Below are 21183 nucleotides of genomic sequence, written 5' to 3'. Positions count from 1 at the left end.
CAGCAGGACCTCTTTGAGTTTACCAGATGATTCAGCTTAATAGATCTGCTATTTGATGTTTTAAAATAGGACTTTTTCTTCAGATCGTAAAACTGGACATATGGTCACTTAAATATTATTTGGAGAATCAAGATTACCCATAAACTTACTACCCAGATCTACTTACTGCTTAAAATAAAATACAGGGGAGCCAGCTGGTGGTGTGTTGGATCCTACAGTTCCATAACTGGACCGTGGCTTGAGAAACATACCAAGTGCATGTGTGTGCATGCCCAAATCCTGAGAGAATGGAAGAGAAGGAATTGTGCATGGCCATTTCCCCAGGAGGGTGATTTCACACTTTCCTTCTGTCTGTCTGTCTCTCCCTCTGAATGCACTCTATAGCAAAAATAAATGATTATGATTATAATAAATAAAATGTGGAGCTGGTTCTGTAGCACAGTGGTTACAAGAGGCCAATCTCACATGGCCAACTGCAGCTTGAATTCTGACCTACATGGGCATGCATGCTCAAAATCTTGACGGGAAGGAGAAAGAGACTGAAAGAATTGTTGCATGACCATGTCCCATCGGGGAGTGGTGCTTTCTCTCTCTTTCTGGTGAGTGCATGCACCCTCTCACATTAGAAATTAAAATAATACTGGGCTGTCAGGAAAGTTATGCATTTTTTCAATGTTTTTCTGTGCAAAAATGCATCATGACTTTTCCGACAACAAAATTTGTAGAGAATTAGTAATAAGAGGCTTGCCAGTAAGGTGAAACTATTGCCCTCTGAATACACCACTCTGACTGAGGTCAATTTCAATTCAGAGTATGAGGGGACTTCAAGAAGTTGATAGGTAGTATGTATCATGAAAACCTGTACATGGATTTCCATTTTATTTGCATCAAAATGAATTCGTGCTTTAATTCCATTTTTCCATATACTGTATGAAGTCCCCTCTTATTTTGTAAGGTGAATATTTCATACTAGGTAGAATGGATTCATGTTTTGTTGGAATTGTTAACTTTTTGGATCACAGCATTTGTCTCTGTACTTGTGTTTCTGGCACTCCTCTCCCCACTTTTTCATAGAGTGTCTCTGTGCTGATTTTGTTTAAAACAAAAGGAAAATAGGGTATGTAAACTAGGATACTCTGCAGCAGGAGACCGCAGCATGACTCTGGCTGAGTTCAGCAACAAGGACACTTAGAGACCCATTTTATGGCTGCTGGTGACACGATGGCTCCTATGCTGTCCCTGGGCACCTGATCTGTTCCCTTCTCCAGCCTCAGGTTGGCTTCATTCTCAACTCCAGGTGGTTACGAGATAGATCTGTAGCTTTGGCCCCATATTTCAAGGCTTACAGGGTGCTACATCTTAGTGGCCCTGATGGGAGGACTGCACTTCTCAGTTATGCTCATGCTGGTGAGGTCTGAGACTCACTGAGAGCCAGGCCAGAGCTATATGTGCAGTCTGGACAAGGGAGGCACATGGGTGGAGTGAAGAAAACATTGACTCCTCAGAGGGCTGTTAGAAGAGGAAGAACAAGTGGATGGGGGATGGAAGCAAAAACAACTGAAGTCTGGGGGCCAAGAGATGGCATTGTGGTTACATCACTATACCCACATGAGTGGTGGCTGTTCAAGACCTGGACTGATGACTTGAAACTCACACCAGGCACATGAGCATGCTTGCCCAAGATCCCAGGAGGAGAATGGAAGAAAAGGGATTGTGGCATGGCTATCTCCGGGGGTGGAGTGGTGATTTCTCACTTTCTCTTTCACTGTTTCTGTCTCTCCCCCCCGCCCCCCGCCCCTCTGGGGAGTATGCACACCCTAAGGCAAAACTTCCTACCAGAAAAACAAATGAACAACAACAAAAAAAATCCTGAGGTCTGCTTGAAGATGAGTGAAACTCATTGGCCCATGAACTCTCTGATGCCTAGGGATGGCTCAGGAAAATACCACACCCCAGGTACAGGTGAAAGAATAAGTCACTGGAACCCTTCAAGCAACCTTCACACTGTGCTGTGTCCTCATCTGTCTAGGAGTGAGTGGAACCCTGTGGGGATGAGTGAGTGTAAAAATATATCTTCCTGGGATACATGTGTGAGAAGATCTATATTGAAATAGGCGTATGGCTGTGTATGCTGCCTTTATGTTTTTAAATTATGAAGTCTTAGTCCTTGGGATAAAGCCACCTCAGTTGCTGGCATAAAATTGGGATGTTTCGGTGCTGTATGTGTGTGCTTTGAAAAAGTCCTTGTGGGGACAAGAGGACTAGCTAAAGCTAATTATTATGGTCTTAATAACATTTGTACGCACCAGTGTGCTAGAGGCAGAACAGAGAGTTACAAAGGTTTTAGAAAACAGTCATGTTCTTGACGATGATTTTTTTTAGCTTGAATATAGTATTGTCAAGATTTGCCACAATACCAGACATCTTAGAAAAATTTAATAAAATGTTTGATACTTACTAATTGGGAGAAATTAACATATTAAGACTTAGAGTATATGTTTTTAAGCAATGGTGATAACTTTTGGGAGTCTTAATGAAGTAGCAAGGATGATTCATTTGCTGGTTTGCAAGATGTTGAGCATCGTGCATTATTGAGTACTCCTGGCTGTGTCATTAACAGCCTACGTGGTGCACATGCAGAGAGAAGCACCGTTCTTGCTGTTTTCAGACTTTTGTCGTAATAATGGTCCATTATGTTTAACAGCTCAGGAGATTTTGCAAGGGGAATTGGGTAGACCTGCTTAACACGTCCAGTTTTGCCTTCTGACTGACTTTAGGGTCTCTCTGGCGTGTTTCCTCCATTTCTCTAGCCAGGAAATGTAGCAGTTATCCTTTAGTAAAGGGATTTTAACACTTTTTTTTTTTTTTGGTGTTAAGTGTCAAAGTCTCATCTCAAATTTGCGTAAGTGTAAGGGAGTTTGGTACCACCCCCATAAACTGGATAGGTCAGGGATATTGTGGAGATGATGGGATCCTGCCAGGACTGCAGAGGCGTTTTCTTCTCTCTTACCATAGATTTCTCCATGTAGGCGGGAACATGGCAATTAGAAGCTCAGGGCTTCCTTCTTCCCAGCTTAGACAGCAGAGGAAAAAGCCATTTCCTTGTCTTTGTTCTTTCCAACTCCAATACCAAAAAGCCATAGAGAAGGAATCTTATTTGTATGCTTAGTTCATCTGTCACTTTTTGGACCAGTGTCTGTGGATGGCGATGGAGTACTGTGATGAGGGACTAGTTTGAATCAAATGTGTGTGCATTGGGTGGGCAGATAACATAGAGAAAGTGCAATTCAAACAAGAAGGGAGGGTGGAGGTTGTTCCCAGGAGAGGTCAAAAAGGGATTCTGGACAAGCACCTTAAGCAGTGGAGGTAACTGATTTCCATTATACACAATGCTTAGACGTCTCTCTGCCCCTCACACAACACGCCGAGTGCATCCGGGCATACATACATACCCTGGGACTTCACCATGGAGTCATTGGTCCTCAGTTTAGGCATAAGCAAGGTCTTCAAAAAGTTCTTGGAGTTGCATTTTATGGAAAAAAAAAAACTATACATAGATTTCAAATTATTTTTGCACCAAAATAAGCTTGTAATTGAATCAATTTCTCTGTAAACTTTTTGAAGTCCCCTCATATGTCTAGATGAAAAGTAGGACCCAGCCTAGTGGCACAGTGAGTTGCAAACTGCACTGCAGTGTTGGAAGCATGGGTTCGGAGGCTGAGGTCAACTTGAAAACACTTGGGACGTATGGATGTGTTTCAAAATTGAAAGAACTGAGGGGTTGGAGAAAGGGGATCGAGGTATGACAAGACCCCGTTGAAGGTGTCTTTCTTGATCTCTCCCTCTTTCATGCACGTGCATGCATTTTCTATCATGAGTAAAACTTCAAAAGCCTTACTATGTGAAGAGTAAAGTGGGAAGGGTAGGTCTAGTAGGATGGATTACAAGACCAGTTCTTGCCATCTTTGAAGGGGTGAGAAGCTAGCGCTTCCATCTAAATAGAAGATTAAAAACACTTTTCTGTTATTTTGAGTTTTCACCCTTCTCTTAGATTCCATTTGCTTTTGGCTTTCTAGTCTTCTATGCATTTTTATCCATAATTTCATTCAATGCACATATTGGGTCATCAGGAAAGTCAAGATGCATTTTTGCATAGAACAATACATCATGAGTTGCCCAATGACCTAACAGTATCCTTGAGGGTATGGAAATAGAACTTCGTAGAAATTAGATACAAGATCCTCCACCTGAGAAATGGTGGGGATAGGACTTAACCTCATGTCCTGCCACCCACTGCATGATGCCAGGCTGTCTTTAGTGTCAAGGTTTAATGAATGTTAGTGTCATCAGCACTTACGGCTAAAAGTCTACACCTATTTTACCTCCAGTATGTACGTAAGGAAAAGAGTAAGACTAGAGCTTCTGGTTGGGTGGCGAAGAGCACAGACTTCAGAGTCCGACTGTCTTAATTTCAGTCTATACCCTCAAGTCATTATTTGTCTGACATTGGTCAAGTTACCTTTAAGTAGAGAAAAAAATAAGGCCTCTCTTATAAAGCCACTAGGAGAAATGAAAGAGATGATGCAGATAAAATAAAGACAGTTCATCAAATACTGTGGTTTACATTAGCACACTGCCTGGTACGTGGTAAACTATAAATGTTGGCTGGAGTGGTGCTAATAGAATATTCGGTGCAGAGACTTATTTTAGCACAATGTATATCCTTACAGGATACCCACAGATGAGAGAGATTTCTGGTTGAGAGACTGTGGAACATATTAAGAATGAGGCTTGTAAGAGACATAGCCCATAGGAACTTTAAAAAATAGTTTTGGCTTTTATCGAGTGAGTTTAGGGATCCTTATAATATGATTGTGATTTAATAGTCTCTGTTTTTGGAATGAGTATTTTCTTGTGGGGGGAGAGGTTTTTGCTGTAGGATGTGTGCACTCATCAGAAAGAGAGACAGTGAGAAATCTCCTTCATTCTCCTCTTGGGATCTTGGGCACACATGCACATGTGCCCAACATGAGTTTAAGCGTCCGGGTCCAGGACTAGAACTGCTGTTGACTACATGGGAGTCCAGTGACATAGCCATTATACCAACTGCTGGTCACTTGGAATGAGTATTATATTAGGTTGTCAGGAAAGTCATGACATAGTTTTCTATGTAAAAATGCATCATGACTTTCTTGAGGACTCAATGCAAGGCATCCTCAGGGAGATGTGCTTTTTAACTGTGTAATATTACATATTTTCTTAGCATAAGAAGCAAGGACATTTTATGTTGTATGGACAGTGGCAGTTTCTATCTGGTGGTATGACCGTGCTTTGTTTTATTTTTGTAGGTTTCTAAAGTGCTTGGCAATTCAGGGATTTTCAAATATTTAGATTTCACATTTCCATAAAAGTACCACTAATATCCTTGCAGATCAGGGGAGCTAGGGGTAGCGGGTAGCTTTCCAGCAGAAAGCCAAGGCTGGTGAGTCCCAGATGGCCTTCATTAAAACAGCACCTCATTACTACAGATCAAGTAATAAAGCCTTATGAAGAGCAAAAGAGACTCTATTCTGTTACAACTGACAAATAGTGACTCTGTTCTTTAGTAGATACTGTTTAAAAAATTTGAAAAATTGACCCATCTTTGCTTAATCTTAGCATTATTTGAGAGCAGTAAAAATGCAGCACCTTTGAAGATAGGAGTTTGAGACATTTTTATTTCTGAATTCAGATTTGCTTTATTGTTTTGCTTGATTTATGTTCTACAGAGAAGTATGTATGTTGGATATCTGTTCTTAGTTGAAATCTAACATTTAGATTTATTTGATAGTACTTTTCAAATTTTGCCTTGACTAATAAAAATGTTTTTGTAAAACAAAGTCCTGGGGCCAGTAGGTGGTGTATCTAAGGAGCTGGACTCCCACATGGCCAACCATGGTTTGAGTTCCAGACCTGGCAACTTAAAAATCACAGTGGGTATGTGTGCGTGTATGCCCAAAATTTTCACAGGAGAACGGAGAAGAGATTGCGGTGTTGCTATCCCCCCTGAGGGGAGGATGATTTCTTAGTTTCCTCTCTCCATCTCTCTCCAGTGAGTACATCATGTGCCCTATGACAAAATCCTAAAAGAGCAAAACAAAACAAAAACAAATTCCTTTGAAAGAATTGAGTCTTGGGACCAGCAGTTAGTGTAATGGCTATGTCACTGGACTCCCACGTAGTCAACCACGGTTCGCATCCTGGACCCAGTGGCTTAAAACTCATGCCGGGCATGTGTGCATGCATGCCCAAGATCCCGAGAGGAGAATGGAGGAGAAGGGATTGTGTGTGATATGGCCATCCCTCCTGGGGGTGGGGGGTGATTTCTCACTTTCTGTCTCTATGTCTCTCTCTGTCTGTCTTGTGAGTGCACGCCCCAGAGCAAAAACCCCTCCAAAAAAAAAAGAATTGAGTCTTTTCATTTTGGTTTTAAGATCTGAAAGAACTGAGTCTTTTCAGTTTGGTTTTAAAATTTTAGAATAGAAACACAGGGATCAGCAGATGGCGTAGTGGTTGTGTTGCTGGACTTGCACATGGACAACTACGGTTTGAGTCCTGGACCTGGTGGAGTCAGGACCTGGTGTCTTCAAACTCACACCAGGCATGTGTACCTGTGTGCGTCCCCAAGATCCCAAGAGGAGGAGAAGGGATTGTGGCATGGCCATCCCCTCCGCCCAGGGGTGATATCTTGGTTTCTGTCTCTCTTTTTGTTTCTCTGGCGAGTGCATGTGTCCCATAAAAAAACAAAACAAAACAAACAAACAAAAAAACTCTCCAAAAAAAAAAAGAATAGAAATAAATATTTAGAAACTAAAATTGAAGAGTATTAATTTCAATAACACAATTATTTACAAATAACAGTATGTAATCCATAAATAAATAACCTTTAAATCTGTTCTGTTACCCACTTTCAACCAAAGATCCGTAAGAAAATTTTGTATAGCCATTGAGAGAATTTGCTCTGTACAAGACTCTCTAGGGTCTTATTTTAAAGTTCTTTTAAATAAATCTATAGAATCTTAGGTTTTTTCAAATCCTTTGATGTTAGATACAGTGTAATTGTGTTAGTGTCAAACCATGCATAATGTCATTTAAATACATATTTAAAATATAAGGAGTCTTCAAAAGTTTATGGAAATGCTTTTATGACAGAACTATGCATGGCTTTCAATTTTATTGCACTGAAATAAATGTATACTTTAATTCCTTTTTCCCTGAGCTTTTTGAAGTTCCTGGTATCAGATGGTCACCATCGCTGTCTTTTTTCACATTGGTACGAGGCTAGTCCTGAGGCATCTGCTTTGACCAAAGGCCTCAGAGAGGCATCAGAAACTGGAAAATATCCACCCCTCAAACTCCTACTTGGCCACTTTTTCTCCCCTGGTTCACTTTGTTTTATATTAAATAAACAACATGGAGGTCTGTCAGAGGATGTGCTTTTAGGGTAAAAGCATCATGTATGAAGAACAGGTGAGAATTATTGAAATATTAAATCAACATGGGAACAAACTTTTTTATAGGAGTATTCATTTCATTAAAGTTCAAAGATTTGTATTCATGAAGTCTTCAGAAATATTTCTCTCCTGTGCACACGTGTGGGTGCACATACATAAACACACACACACACACACACACACACAGCCAGGGAGCTGGGGTCTCCAGTCTTCTGGCTTTTTAGATTCAAAACATGTCTCCGTAGGATCACTGTGGTTTCTAGTGGAAAGAGAGTATGTTATGTGCTTTTATAGCAGAGACAGGGTAAGTGAGCTCTTATACTTGAAGTAGAGACTTTCAGAGAGTTGAGACTGGGTTGAATTTTTTTCTTTGTTCATAGTAGAGTGCATGTACACAAACACACATGTTACAGAAGAGGGATTACTACAGAGTGGCGGTGCTTCCTCTGCCATTTCAGAGTCACACTGGGGCACATGCTCTCAACAGATGTCGTTTTTGGCGGTCGCCTTTGAGGATATGGTGTTCAATTTGGATAATGTAGACAGGAGTATGATGTGGCTTTCTGTATATATTGTTATCCTTTTAAGTAGTAAGAGAGAGAGTGTGTGTGTGTGTGAGAGAGAGAATGTGTGTGTGTGTGTGTGTGTGTGAGAGAGAGAGAGAGAGAGAGAGAGGGAGAGAGAGAGAGAGAGAGAGAGAGAGAGAGAATGTGTGTGTGATGAAAGAGAGAAAGAAGCACCATCCAGAAGGTCTGGTTATACCATGATGCTCTTCCTTTAGTCTTTCATCCCATTAGATCCTGGGCACTTATGTGTGTGCCCAGCATGTTTCAAGCTGGTTGGGCCAGGGGCTTGAACTGCGGTCACCATGTGCAATCTGACTTCTGGTGAGCAGCATATTACCACTGAGCCATGGAGCTGGCCCTGGGTCAAATTCTGAATGTAGCATATTATTATTGTCATACTGGTTATTAGACATCCAACACAGAAATTTGGAAAGTACATTCAATCCTTAGTATGGAAGGGGGAGTCAATGATTCCCCCGACACCAAATATGAGACACTGATTGGGGTGGGCGATCACGTGAAAGAGAGTTTCAGATCCCAGGCAGCTTATATTGTAATGAGCTGCAGTATGCACATGGCATTTTTAATGGAAGAAAATGGAACTGACTTAAATAGGAAAATAGAGAAAATACTATAGAAATTTAGTGTGAGAAGGTAGTATCAGGGAATCACAAAAGCATTGAGAGGGAAATTAAATTTGGACCTCCAACAATGGGAATGGGAAGGAAGGACAGTCTAGGAATAGGGGTTGGGGTAAGCAAAGCTATGGACAAAGGAAAAGTATGATTTCTGTGGAGGAATAATGAGTGATATTTTGTCCGGCATTCAGGGACTGGAATCAGTGGCAGGTAAGCCTACGGTATGTTGAAGTCACCCAGTCTAACAGCCAAATGGAAGAATGAGAGTTTAGAGGGAGGAGGTGACATGGTCCAGAATACTAATCCCCTCTTGAGAAGGCAGCGGTCCTCTGAGAGCAGCCAGGGGACTTCGTCCTTCAGAGAAGACTGGCGTGTGTAGGCACCTAAGAGGTGGAGGATGTGGGGAAATGTGCTTATTGCAATTCATTTTCAGGGGACACAGAGGAAGTAGGCAGGGAATGAGAAAAGATAAAAAGATGATGAGTGAGGATTTTGCTTAGGAGTAAAGGATTCCTGAACTTGGTAGTGATGAGAGTGAGGAGGGTATAGAGGTAGATTTGGGAGGTATTGCTTCCTTTTAAGTAATGATCAAGGGAAACTGTGGTATTCTCAGGATAGCCTCACTTTTACCTGGGGTTTAGGTTATAAAGACCCTAAGACCCTTTGGCAAGGAAAACAGACAGAAGCAGAAGTACTCCCTCGAGTCCTACCAATCACCCATGAGGTATGTGCGATACTGAATGCATTCAGCCTGCAGAAAGTTCCTGGCCCGTATTTAGGGGGCATGCCACGTCTGTTTTGAGGCTAGACTTCCATTCACCCTGGCGAGATGACCATGCTGTGAGGGGATAGAGCAGAGAGACTATTATTGCAGAGTGACGGTGCTTCCGTTCCCATCTCAGGTCCATGCTGGGACACGTGCTGTGCTCTTAGCAGGTCTCCTGTTTTCGGTGGTCTCCATTAAGGATGTAGTGTTCCATTTGAATAATGTAGACAGGAGCATGAGGTGGTTTTCTGTATATATTTTTATTTTATTAAGTGATAAATCCATCGGAATCAGGGACCTGACCTTTCAAATGCCAGTGTATGTGGTTTATTTTCCTTTTCGTGATGATCTTCAGCCTTAACGGTCAGATTTCATTGTTTTGCCAGAGTGTATGTGGTAATGCATCTTCTCAGGAAATACTTACTGAATATCTGAGTCGTACATACCTATCACAATTTAAATACATGTTAGACACTGAGAAGTATATGTAGATGAATCAGACAGGGGTCTGTCCTCAACAGGACCAATTGGTCAACAGAATCTCTTTTAAAAAATACATAATTTAATTTTCTTTATCATTAATATTTTTAATTTGACCAAGGAGAGAAAGAGAAAGTGAGAAAGCAAGCCACTAGGGCTGGGACTCAAACTGCAGTTGACTGGGTGGGAGTCCAGCACCATAACCATCATGCCACCTGCTGGACCCCAGAATTTCTTCTTTTTTTGATTCCTCTTAAATTTTCTTTATTCTTTAGACAGGATAAGGTTACAGAAAGGTGATAATTTGAGGGTAGTTTCTTTTCCCTTTTTCTTCTCTCACGTATCATAAACGATAGCAGTATCTTTAGCTGAAAATAAGAAAACTGGGGTATGAGAGTACAGATTGCATTTAGATGTAAGGTCTAGCTGAAATTTAGTGGAGTTCTATTCAGTGTTTCTGCTTTTATGGCATCAGTTCTGAAATTTCTAAGGACTGGCCATGGTGTTGCCATGAGGATGGAGGCTGCCAGAAGGAGCCACCATTAGCAAATCTGTTTGAAACTCCAAACCTTTGAGCCACTGGGAAATGATGTTGGATAGGTCTGGTAATGGACCCCAGGAGATCAAGACCCTGAAAGTGTAAGACAGAATTGAGGGGTTGGGGGAAAGGAATGACTAAAATACAGGACAGCACTTAAGTCTAGCTATATCCAGCACTTGAGACTGCCAGGTTTTTCTCTCTCTCTCTTTCTTTCTTTCTTTTTTTTGGCCAGAGGGCCCACAAGAGACAGAGTGAGAACACACTCCTGCAGTCCTTTCTCCATCCTTCATGATCCTGGGCATAAGTACCTCTGTGTTTTTCTAGCGTCTGGGATGAGGACTTAAACTCCCTCATCCACCCCATGGGATCTCACTTCCTCACTGCACACAGGGCTGGACAGAGTCCACCTTTTTTTAAAAAATTATTTTATTTAACTTTATTTATTATTATTATCATTATTTTTTCCAGTTTGATCTGAGAGAGAGAGATAGAGAGGAAGTGAGAAAGCTAGACACCTGGTCCAAGACTTGAACCGTTGTCGGCCATGTGGGAGTCCAGCGCCTTTAACCACCATGCCACTTGGCGGCCCCCAGAGTCCACCTTTTTAAATGGAGAGAGAGACCTTCCAGCTTATGTATGCTCCAGCTGAGACAGTCACAAAAACAAATTCTAATTTTCTAGGTCTTATTGTAGAGCAAGCTTTCCTCAATTGGATAATTACAAATGTTTTCACTGCAATATATGAGGAGACTTAAAAAAGTTTGTGGATGCATGGAATTAGTATGAGCTTATCAGGCTACTGGCGATGTGGTGGTTAAGGAGACTAGATCCCATGGGGCCAGCTTCACGGTTCAAGTCTTGGAACCAGTGGCTTAAAAAACATACCTGTCACATGTGTGTTCATGCTTGCCTAAAATCCCAAGAGGAGACTGGAGGAGAAGGGAGTCTAGCATGGCCATCCCCCCAGGGGTGATTTCTCCCTCTTCCTCTCTGTCTGTCTCTGGTGGGTACACACACCCTGTAGCAAAACTAAAACAAACTTTTTGAAACCCATGCAGTTTTTTCATAATACATATTTTCATGAACTTTCCTTTTGAGGATCCTTTGTAAACTAAACATTATAAATAATTGTCAATAACTAATTTTTTCTACTTCCTCTTAGAAGAATATCAGAAAACATGGTGTTTATATGAGGAAGTCAGCAGAAAGAACTTGTAAATAGCTCCCTGTAAAGGACCCCTTGCTGTTCATATACTATATATTATCCCACCTATGCATAAGGGTCCTCTGTGCCCCAGGATAAAAGGGGGGGGTGGTCAAATTAGCTCACTCACAATGAATCGGTGTCTCTGGTCTTCTTCCTTCACCTCCCTCATGTTTTAAAAGTTTTTATTATTTCCATGAAAGACAGATAGACAGTACTCCTGACAGGTGCTGACATGCAGCCCACCCCCAATCACAGCCAGCATGGGTCATGGGCATGCGTGGGACCAGTGTGTTCAGGGGAGTGTCAGGATGTGAATCTCGAACCTTCCCACACAGGTCAGCCTCGCAGAGCATCATGTTGTATCTATGGGCCACCATCCACGCCACTCCCCACCTCCCTTTTCACCCATAGCCCACCCTTAGCACCAACTTTGTTCCATTTAGTCTATAACAAGTCTGGCCATAGTTGTATGAACCTTTGATTTTTTGTGGTGAGATTGTTTTCGAACTCAAATAATTTAGAATGTGCTCTAGTGAGACACGAGTGTTTGCCGCTTTTCATTTGGCTATTGAAGTTCTTTGTGGAAAGATGAGCTCAAATCAATAGATTTTTAAAGATAGAACTCAAGGCTTTCTTCTAAGGGTTTATCAATGTGTTTTTTAGTTGGTATTAAACATTTTGTGTGATACCCAGTTGATGCTGTTTGTTTCCTTTTGCTTATTAATAAACACAGACATGCATACGAGGGTACTTCAAAAAGTTTGTGAACACAGAATTAAAATATTAATTTTGTTGCAAAAAGCTTTTGAAATCCATGCATAGTTTTTTTCATACTATGCATTTCTCACAAACTTTTACAAAACCCCTTATGTATTTAAAATTTACTTTTATTGAAAATATGACATGAAAACTCTTTTCCTTCGGACAAGTCATTCAAACAAAATTTCCTCTCCAGTAATCTACTTTGTAAACTTCATCTTACTTTCAGAATTTCGTAGACTCAATTTCAGCTCTTGGTTGACAAAGGTGTCATTCTTCTTGGCAGTCTGTATGATTTTCTCCTTGGGTATAGATGAGGCTTTCAAAAAAAAAAAAAGAAAGAAAAAAAAGACACTGAGGATTCCATCCCTTTGCTTATATGCATAAGTCGGCATGGCTGCTGGTCCTCTTCCTCTGTTGGCTGGAGTCGGGGCTATTAATAGCTTTTTTCTTGGCTTCAGAGTTAGCATATCAGCATGTATTTATGCAAGGGAGAACTCTGAGGCCATATAAGACTGTAGTTTAGAAACCTAGTAGCCTCCTTTGCCTTTTGCTCTCTGGAGGGAGAAGAATGATCTTGTATTTGCAAACACAGAAATGTAACAGAACAGAGAGGAATGCCAAAATCCATCACTCGGATCTCTTTGCAACTACAGATGACACAAATGAGGCTGAAAGCAGAGCCTGCTCAGTAAGAGGAATTGTCCAAGGATGAGTGTGTGTGTGGGGGGATGGGGCTCCTTCCCAGATGAAGGGGCCACTATCTGTTACACCAGATTAAACCTTTAATTCCTTTGGTGGTGGACAATACCTCGGACATCTTTGTCTATCTCTTTGACCGACAGAGGCCCTGATGTTTGCATTGAGGCCAGTGATTTCTCATTATGTTGCCAGGCAGATTGGGAAAGATAATGGCAGGTGGGGCGGATAAGACTGGCTCTTAACTGTGAGAGTCTTGTAGTTACCAATCCTGAGACATTAGGAAGGTCAGTTTCCCAGAGCCTCAGTGTCATTATCTTTAAGATGGGGAAATTGTAGCCCTCTCATACAGAGCAGTTATAAGGATTAGGACTGGCTTCCTATAAGTATCTGGTGCAGAGCAGATGCTGGTCAAGTCTTGAAAACTCAAAGAGATAAGAGAAAATAGAGCACACGCTATTTTCCGCTCAAAGATCTCCCTTAAGGCTTTTAGCCAACATGGGGGGAGGAGTGGAATGGTCAAGTATATCTTGGGAATCCATTTCCCTTTGCTTCTGTGTCTGCTCTTAGCATTGACTGACCCAGGGTCATCTTGCCCTCTAGAATTCACCATCTCGGTCAATACATGAACCCAAATGACCTCATCTAAGTCCCTCTTTTCTCCCACGACATTTTTCTCCTGGTAAAGCAAAGCTGAAAATGTAAGACATTCTCGCAAACCGAAAGCTTAATCTCAATAGTGAGTAGACAGAAGTCCTAGTTAAACCTCCCTACTTTTTGGAACTGGGTACCCATCTTACAGAGCTCTGCTAAGCTACTGCTTTTAGGAAAAAATCACTTGCAGGTAGCACTCATCTTCTGCTTTTGAAAAATGGCCAGTAATCTGAGTTTTGAAATTTGATGTTAATTTTCAATAGGAACCAAATTAATCCTAAGGTCAGTAAGTGACACCTCTGGGCTTTCTTGTAGTACTCTGCTTGCCTCTGTCGAGCTGGCTTTTAGTGTCAGAGCAGGGCTGCTTGGCAGTGACATGCTAGAACCTTGTAGGGGCTCTGCTGGATTTTTGGGGAAACAACCTCCCTTGGGCAGATCATGAACTCTTTCTCCCTTGGCCCCTTAGGTCTAGGGTCTCTTGCCAGGCTTTTTCTTTTCTTTTCTTTTCTTTTTTTTTTTAATGGTTTATTTTTATTTCTTCTGAGAGAGAAGGAGAAAAACACTATCCCGACAGAGTCTTTACGTTGCAATTCACCCCCAGCCCTGGCCAGCCGGGGTCACAAGAACTGGGACTTTCCCCTGTGGGACCAGCATACGGAGCATTCAGTTACTTCTCTGCCACTGGCTGGTTCTACCATTTTTGAATTAAGGTGGAAGAGGTAAAACTTCTAACAAGTAATATATCAGGTCACACTTAATAGCTATCCATTGTTTAAATGAATTAAATAATCATTTATTGCCTTTTTCTAAGCTTATACTAGAAAATTTGGAAAAAAACGTTTCAGGAGGAGAATAAAAATCACCCATAATTCACCTCACATGTTAATCATTATTAATATTCTGGGTCTTTCTGTTGAAATCTTTTTCATCACAGTTTATCACTCATAAATCCTCATCTATGTGTAATTTTGCACTTGTATAGTAGTTGAGAAGACAGTGTACAAATAAAGTTGTAGCCTTTTGTCTTAATTAATGAGAGGCAGAGAAGTAGTGTCATAGAGATTGACAGAGAGACATTTTGAGATGATGGCAGGTGACAGACTTATGTTTTAGTCCCCACTTTAGCAAATTATTAGTTGATGGTGGACGTACCTTTTTAAGCCTCCCCTTTCTCCTCTGCAGCATATGGATCCCAGTATCTATTCATGCACATGGAGCTGCAAGGATTAAGTGAGATCCTATTGGGTCATCGGGAAAGTCATGATATATTTTTGCATAGGAAAATATGTCGTGATGGGACCAGCAGTTAGCGTAATGGTTATGTTGCTAGACTTCCATGTAGCGGACCACACTTTGAGTCCCGAATCCAGTGGCTTAAACTTTCGCTGAGTGCACATGTGTACATGCCCAAGATGCTGAGAGGAGAATGGAGGAGAAGGGATTGCGGTGTGGCCATCCCTCCGGGGGATGATTTCTTGCTTTCTGTCTCTCTGTCTCCTGTCTTTCTGGTGAGCGCACATGCCCTATAGCAAAAAACTCTCCAAAAAAAAGAAGAAGAAAGAAAAAGAAGAAAAATATGTCATGACTTTCCACAAAAACCTAATATATGTGAAGCACTTAGGACACTACCTTCCATGTGGTCTCGTCTCCCTCAACCATAGCTGAAGCAAACACCCATCACCGAGCTTTCCTCAGTAGCATTTTTGTCCCGTCCCCTCTTTCTACCTAGTTCTTTACCCCATTTTAAAAAAATTCTATTGGTCACTTAAAATCTACTTGAACTTTTGCCACATGTATGGAAAGTTTCCAAGTGTGAGAATTCCCTTAGATGCGCATGACTGGGTGCCCCTAGGAGGCTGGGTGATGTCGTGGTTCGCACTAAGTCCAGGCACCTCACTAAATTCCCTAAGTTGGATGCCAGCTCTATCATTCTCTAGCTCTGAAAACTTGAGAGTGTTACTGAACCACTTAGAGCTCCACGCGCCTCTCAGAGATGGCATGACTGTAGTCCCTACCTCATTGGGTTGTTGAGAGAATTGGACGTTAATCCATGAATATGGCTTTTACCAATGCTCAGCCAGTGTTAGCTGGTCACAAAACATGCTGCATCGGGGTTCTTTGTGTGCTGCATTTACCTGGTAATGTGGATTTTATTTCTATCTTTGTATTAAGGATCATCTTCCCCCAGGGCTAGGCCTGCACTTAGATACTCAAATTCCAGTGGTCAAACTTAATTGCATTAGATTGAAACCTAAAGAGAGGACCCCTTGAGAAAATGGCAAACTGAAAATTTTATTCCTGAGGCTTTAAGGTGATGAAGTATTAGGTACCTAAATTCTAAATTTCAAATACTAAAGAAAACTAAAAAGGTTTTTCTTTCTTTCTTTTTCTTTTTTTCTTTTTCTGTAGTTTTTTTCTCTAGGGCAGGTGCACTTGCCCAAAAGAGATAAAGAGGAAGAAAGTGAGAAATCTCTCCCTGGGGGTAGGGGGTGAGGGGGATGGCCATGCCACAGTCACTTCTCTTCCATTCTCCTCTCGAGATTTTAGGCATGTACACACGTGCATCTGATATGATTTTCAAGCTGCTGTGTCCACAGACTGGAACCATGGTTGGCTATGCGGGAGTCAAGCACCTTAACCACCATGCCACCTGCAGGCCCCAAATAGTTTTTCTTAATTAAGTTTTTATTTTAAGACAATTTTAGATGTACAGAATTATTGGAAAGATGATACAAAGAGTTCTCAGTTTTTCCTATTTTTAAATCTTATGCTAGTTTAATAGGTTTGTTATAGTTAATGAACAAGTACTCATACACTATTACTAATTAAAGCTCATACTTTTTTTTAGATTTCCTCAGTTTCCCCTGTGTTGTTCTTCTGTTCCAGGGTCTCATCCAGGGTACCACAGTACCTTTAATCATTGCTTCTCCTTAGGGTCCTCTTAGCTATGACAGTTCCTCAGACCTTGCCTTGCTTTCAATGACCTTGAGAGTTTTGCAAATTATTGGTCAGATATGTTATGGAACATATCTCAATCGGTATTTTTTTTAAAAAGCATATTAGGTTTCATTCACATACCATAAAATTCATTTTTACAAAGTATACAGCAAACTAAATTTAAAATAGTCCTGTGGTAGCTTAATTCTATTCAACCTAAAATTTATTAGCAAAACCAGATTACTTACATTGTATACAAAGCACTTCCAGATAGGAAATGTGTTATTTAAATTCCATTTAGACGGTGAGCTCAGTGCTTCTGGTGAGCGTTTATTGAGCAGGGTTATAATGTGTTTTGGCAAAAGGGAACTAGAAGGTCATCTTGGGTTTGCTGTTGCCCTGGAAATGTTGAACGGAATGAATTTGTTCTGGCATCTTGGACTGTTTTGGACACGGTTTCTAGCAGGGTCCTTGTTTTTATATACTAACCGAAATAGTACTGATGTCAGAGTAGTTTGCATTTGGAAAACAGAAAGGAAAATGGCCATCCATCTTTTTACCTTAACCAAAGGCTGGCCACAGAGGGGCAGAGATGGTCAGAAAGTAGAAATGAGGGGGTGTCGGTGGGATTCCTCATTGCGCAGCTTTCTCTGTGCATGAAGCACATTCATTCATTCCACAAACAGTTACCCAGTGCCTACCATGTGCCCTAAACTGCTCTTGGTTCTTGGAATACAGCAAAGGAAGAGGCAGTCTTGCTCTCATGGAGACGATATGCCGTGGAACCGGCCGGCGATAAACACACAGACCTGTGCAGGGGAAGAACTAGTTTGAAGAAGCCTACATCAGAGTCGGGTCATAGAGAATGACAGACAGGAGGTGTTCCAGAAAGGTCCCTTTGACCGGACCTTTGAGCAGAGACACAGGTGTATACATTGAATAAAGATGAGTCTACAACTTGAGCATTCTCTATGGAAAGAGCAGGGTCTTATTATCATGCAATCTATCAATATCAGTTAAAAAGAAGGGTAGCTTTTATGCAGTGCTTACTGTGCTATGCTCTAGGGTTTTAATAGTAAAAATACATGGTTTCTGCTTCCATGGCACTTACGACCTTGAGCAAGAACAGGGTGTTAATTACAGTAAGTCCTTTAGTGACACACTAGCAACAGTGGTAGGACGGGGGATAATAGAAAGCTAGGAGCCCTGGAGGGTATGAGAGGAGAGCGAGTCTAAACTGGGTGGTCAGAGAAGTCTTCCTAGAAGAAATGACTCTTGAGCTGAGAGCCCAAAAAGGAGATGGAGTTAATAGATGTCAAAATGGGTTGGGGTCAGCTGATGGCTTAGTGGTTATGTTGCTAGACTCCCACATGGCTAACCAGAGTTTGAGTCCTGTAAACAGTGGCTAGAAACTCACTCCAGGCACGTGTGCATGCGTGTCCAAGGTCCTGGGGGGGAAGAATGGAGGAGAATGGATTGTGGTATATTCATCCCCCGAGAGGTGATTTCTCATTTTCCCTCTCACTGTCTCTGTCTCTCTCTCTCCCCAATGTGTGTACACACTCTAAGTCAAAGAACCTCTACCAAAAAGAAAAAAGGATTGGAGGAAGGCCAGTGAGCCTGGGTATCGTTGCGAGGGGATAACTGAGAAGAGCCTATGGCAGTGTGATAGCTAGGAGAATATCATTCACTTATGAAGAGATAAAATTCCAAATCATTTGGCACTCTCCCATGCTTGGAAGTGGATATTCTTATTATCATTGTAAGCACCCAGTAAATGGAAGTAGATGAGAATACAGTAATTTGAAAAAGGTTGTCCAATTTACTTGCTTTAAGCTTATTGGAATGTAGAATGTATGCTAGGTTTTGCTAAAATAAGCTAAATTGTTTTTTCATGTATCAAATCTTGGATTCTCTGTTCAAGTAGCTGAAAATTAGAAGAAATAGATTGTATGGCAGTGTTTTTAAAACTATTTTGTTAATAAAGAAGAGATTCTTCTTAAAATAATTTTTAATTTAAGACATAGAGGGTTCTTGTATTTTTCTTTTTTTTTAAAAAAAATGCTATTAAGTGAAATTCTGGAGGAGGCATTTAACTATATTATACAGAATAGTCCTGAGAGGCAAAACAGCCTTCAGGGAATGTTTTTTAATCTAATAAAATGAATTATCTTTGTTTAAAGCTTTTCTTCTAGTACATTCAGTTACTTAAGCTGTGTATCATCTTTTAAGAGTGTTTGGATATTATACACTCAGAGTCAAATGACTTTATAAAGACTGAATGATGCTTCTATTTAGGATGCAAAAATGCCTAATCTCTGCCTTTTAAAATGTTTCTCCCTTTTTCGGAAAATCCAGGTGTAATCACGGAATAGTCTTAAGTGAAGGGCTTACCGCAATAGTGGTAGTTATTTACTGATGCTGGGGGTGATAGTGGTGGGGTGGGTTCTTTGACTGTTGAAGTTGTTTGGCTTATAACCTTTCTTTTAAAAAAAATTATTTAACTTTATTTATTTATTTTTAATTTGACCAGAGAAGGTGAGGGGGTGGAGAGAGAGAAAGCAATCCACTAGGTCCGAGACTTGAACCATGGTCGGCCATGTGAAAGTCCAGTACCCTTAATCACACACCACCTGCCGGCCCAGCTTCTGACTTTTCTATGTAAGTAGAAAGTAGAATGTGTGTGGTGACTTTCGCCTACTGAGTTTTATATTTCTATATGTAAAGAACAATAAAAACAAATACCTCTCCCCACAGTCCTCTTCATTTCTTTCCAGAACTTCAAATATTTTATCAAATTTTGAAACTTACGACCTTTCTGTTGAGTTGTCAGAAGAGTCATGATTCATTTTTTTGTGTAGAAAAACAGAAAAAGTACATCATGAATTTTCTGACACTGCAATATTTGTGTATTTCTAATAGTTTCTTTAATTATAAAAGTAGTGGGACCAACAGATGGCATGCTAATTACATCACCGGACTCCCAAGTAATCGACCACGGTCCAAGTCCTGGACCCAGAGGTTTAAAACTCACACTGGGCATGTGTGCCCAAAATCTAGAGAGGAGAACGGAGAAGGGATTATGGCATGGCCATGCCACTGGGGGATAATTTCTCGCCTTCTTTCTCTCTGTTTCTGTCTCTCTGGTAAGTGCACGCATCCTATAGTAAAAATCTTTCTCAAAAAAAATTTATAAAGTAGTATAGACTTATTTTGGGAACTCGGAAAAATAAAGGATAGTGAGAAAAATACTTAATTTTATCACTAAGTCACTTCCATTGTTTTGAATGAAAATAATTTATGTTTTCTGATTATAAAAATAATATTTAATATAGAAAAAGGGACAATACATGATGATAGCATCATTGTTAAGATTTTGGATTATTTCTGCTGTGCCTCTATGTTTCATATCATAAAACTTGAACTCAAATCAGTATCAGGACAGACTCTAGGATGGGATAAGGAAAATATGCTTTAGAGGTTTTAAAACTTCTTCAGAGTAGTTGCTTGCTGGAAAGTTTGTCCCCATCAATCTGATAGTGTTCTAGTGTCTTCAGACTAGCTAATTTCAGTTTCACTTGTGGCTTTGAGGGGCTCATTTGAAACGTGAATTTAATTTCTCATGAAAGCACCATTAAAAATAGTTATTAGGGGGACCAGCAGTTGGCGTAATGGCTATGTCGCTAGACTCCCATGTAGTCAACCGCAGTTCAAGTCCTGGCCCTGGTGGTTTAAACTCACACTGGGCACATGTGTGTGTGTGCCCAAGAACCTGAGATAAAAATAGAGGAGAAGATATTGTGGCACGACCATTCCCCCTGGGGTGGTAATTTCTTGCTTTCTGGCTCTCTGTCTCTCTCTGTCTTTAGTCTGTCTGGCAAACACATGCGCCCTATAGCGAAAACCTCTCCAGAAAAAAAGAAAGAAAGAAAGAAAAAGAAAAAGTTATTAGGGACTAGCTGATAGTCTGATGATTAAGGTGGCTGGATCCTACATGGCCAACTACACAGTTCAAGTCCCTGACCTGGTGGTTTGAAAAATAGGCTGGGTTCTTTTGCATATGTGCCCAAAATCTCAAAAAGGAGAGAGAAATGAAGAAGGGATGACAGCGTGACCATTCTCCATGAGGGATGCTTTCTCGTTTTCTCTTTTCTTCTATCTCTGTATTTCTCTCGTGAGTAAACATGCCCTCTAGCAAAATTACAAAAATAAATGATCAAGTTACCAGGCCAGTCAATGACCTGGTGGTTAAGGCAGCTGGATACACACAGCCCAATTGTGTAGTTAAAGTCCCACAACTGATGGCTTGAGAAACATTCCAGGCATGTATATGTGGATTCCCAACATCCAGAAAGGAGAGAGAAATAGACAAGTGATTGGAGTGTGACCATTTCTTATTTGGAGGGTGTGCTCTCTCTCTCTCCCTCTCACCCTCTCTCTCTC

The sequence above is a fragment of the Tupaia chinensis genome, unplaced genomic scaffold (assembly GCF_000334495.1).
Source record: "Tupaia chinensis unplaced genomic scaffold, TupChi_1.0 Scaffold000647_1, whole genome shotgun sequence".
Classification (NCBI taxonomy): Eukaryota; Metazoa; Chordata; class Mammalia; order Scandentia; family Tupaiidae; genus Tupaia; species Tupaia belangeri.
Note: the sequence above shows the minus strand (reverse complement) of the source record.